This window comes from Macaca mulatta, chromosome 19 (assembly GCF_049350105.2).
Source record: "Macaca mulatta isolate MMU2019108-1 chromosome 19, T2T-MMU8v2.0, whole genome shotgun sequence".
In the NCBI taxonomy this organism is placed as follows: domain Eukaryota; kingdom Metazoa; phylum Chordata; class Mammalia; order Primates; family Cercopithecidae; genus Macaca; species Macaca mulatta.
In genome coordinates, this window is record NC_133424.1 from 23437037 (window position 1) to 23440108 (window position 3072).

The following is a 3072-nucleotide window of genomic DNA, read 5'->3' on the forward strand; positions in this document are numbered from 1 at the left end:
CTACCGGAAAGTCCTGAAATGAAATTAACAATCCCATACATGTCCCAGTTTCAGGTATTGTAAGAGTCAACACCTTCTGTAGGTTTGGTTTAAGTACCTGGTTAAGTCACAATATCAACAATGGACAGGATTTGTACAAAAAAGACCCAATCCCTCCTGAAGATCCCTCCTGAAGACTGTGTCCCCTTATTGAAGCCACAGCCTCACAGCTCTGGAGAATCTTGGTCTGAGAGTAACCAACCCACCTATGGATCAGATCCACATGTAAGAGTTAATTCTTCAACTTTCCATTGCCTCTGAGTGGGAGATTCAGAGCCTCAACAGTGGACTGTGCTCATGTGGAAGGATGATGATCTTTACTATTGGCCACCTGTGCATAAGAGTGTCACAATATTACCTGTGTGCTGGGCCCTGTGAGGACAGTCTCTCTGCCATTCAAGGGATTTATATGCTATGCATGAGGGTCAGAATTGCTCTGAGACCTCCATGCTGGTATGAACCCTTGATTGTACCCGCAGCCCTAAAGCCCACGTATGAGAGTCAACATCTCTTTAATTGACTTTGTCCAGAGAGGAGATTCCTCAACTGCCTATGAGATGGTTTTAGAAATGAGTCACCATTTCAATTGTGGTTGGATATGTACATATGACAGTCACAATTCCAACTGTAAACTGCATCCATGTATGAAGTTCAAGACCTCATGAGTACACCGTGTCCTTTCGTGAATGCAACAATCCTAATAATTGGGGTGGTGTGTTCACAAGAAAAACAATCTCACCTGTGTGCTGGGCCCTGTGATGACACTCTCTGTATCACCTGAGGGCTTTATACAGCATGTGAGGGAGTGGAAATTCTCTATGACCTTCCTACAAAAAGGAGACCCAGGATCTTACCCATTTCTCTAAGCTTAGTTATAAGAGACAGTATCTCTCCTGGTGACTGGTATGAGAATCACTATTGCACCTGTAAGCCAGGCCAAGATGTGTGATGCAATCCCATTTGTCAGTAGACAGTGAGCAGGATGGTCACATCACCTGAGTGCTGGGAAAGGGTTATGTCACAATCATTTTTGAGGCCAGGAACCAGTGATAAAAGGAACATCACCTTAGTGCTAGGCCAAGGGATATATTCCACTGTTTTCTGTGGGCAAGCTGCAGGCAAAAGAAACTCATCACCTTCTTGCTGGGCCCAGTGATACGTCACAATTTTCCCTGTGGGCAAAGTGGAGGGTAAAAACGAGAGTCATATATCTTAGGTCATGAATACAGAGATACATCATAAGGCCTCCTGTGGGCAGGCCACAGGTAGAAATCACCAATTTCCTAGGTGTCGGAGCCCACAATATATCAAAATACACAATGTATGCAGGGCCCAGGCAGGAGAGAAGAGTCACACAACTTAGGTACTGAGCCTAGCAATACATCCCAGTTTCTTTTTGGACAGAACCCAAAAGATGGAAGAATTTTATTACCCAGCTGTTGGGTCTAGCTGTACGTCAAAATATTCCCTGAAGGGAGAGATCAGGGAGGAGTGTAACCTCACCTACGTGAGAAGCTCAGAGATGTTGCCAATTCTGTGTAAGGTAAAGGAATAAGAGAAGAGTCAGGTTTCCTAGCAACTAGGCTAGATTATATGTTACAATTACCCGAGTGGGCAGGACTCTCATGAGAAGACAGTCACATCATGTAGCTGATGAACTAAACAATGCATCACAATTCCCACTGTGTACTGGTCCCAGAAAGAAGAGGAGAGTCCCATCATCTAGGTGATGGGCCCAGAAATATGCCATAGGCATCTGGGCAAGCAACAGGCAGAAGTATCTGAGCATATCTGTGGTAGGCCCGGTAGTAAGTTACTCTCCTTTCTATGGGCATGACCCAGGCAGAAGAAGTCACATCGCCTAGGTGCTGGGCCCAGATATATATATCACAATATCTTTTGTGGAAAAAGACCAGGTAAAAGAAGAGACTCACATCAAACAGTTGATGGGTCTAGAGATACGTTACAATCTGTCTGTGGGTAGGGTCTGGGCAGGAGACTCAGTCACTGTGGTCCTGGGCACAGCACTATGTAAAAATGCTTTATTTTGGAAGAGTCAAGACAGAAGAATATCACCTGTCTGTTAGCTCAGGGACATGCCACAAAATCCCCTTGGTTTCAAACCAAACCTTGAAAGAAGAGTAGAGTAACGTCAGCTGGGTGCTGGTCCCAATTATTTGTCAAAATTCTTCTTTTGAGCAGAAATTGGTAGAAGATGATTATCAAAACACAAAGTTGATTGGTGCATAGATATGTCATAAAAACCTTGTAGGCAGGGCCAGGCAAGAGAGTTGCATCACCTGGGTATTGGACTCAGCAACATGGCAAAATGGCCCATATGGGCAGGGCACAGGCAGGGGAGTCACATAACCTGAATGTGGTGCCAGTGATATGTGACAATGCCCCCTGTGGGCAACATGAAGACAGAAGAGACTCATGTTACCTGGGTGCAAGGCCAAGCAATATGTCACATGCTACCTTTTTGCAATGCTAAGGCAGGAGCATGCAGCTACATCACCTAATTGCTGGTTTCAGTGAAATTTTATAATTTCAGCTGTGGGCTGGGCCCAGGGAGTAGAGTTAAATCACTGAGGTGACGGGCAGAATCTAGGTCACAAGCACACCTACAGGAATGTCCAGGTATGAGATTAACAATCCCATATATGTCTAGGTTCTAGGTGTAAGATTCAATAGCTCATGTAGGTTGGGCCTAAGTAAAGGAGTCACAATCTAGATGGTCGAATAATCTGTCCATTAGACCCTTAATTCCTCGTGTGGACTGTATCTCCTTAGTGAAGTCACAGCCTCAGAGTTGTGTTGAATCTGAGAGTCACCAACCCACCTGCGAATGGGATCCAGGTATGATAGTCAATTTTCTAATTTTGACTACCTCCAAGTCTGAGATTCAGAAGCTCAATCATTGGTTGTTTTCATGAGACAGAATGACAGTCTTTACTGTTGACTGGGTGTGCATAGGAGTCTCACAATGTCACCTGTGTGCTAGGCTCTGTTGGAACACTTTCTGCACCGCCT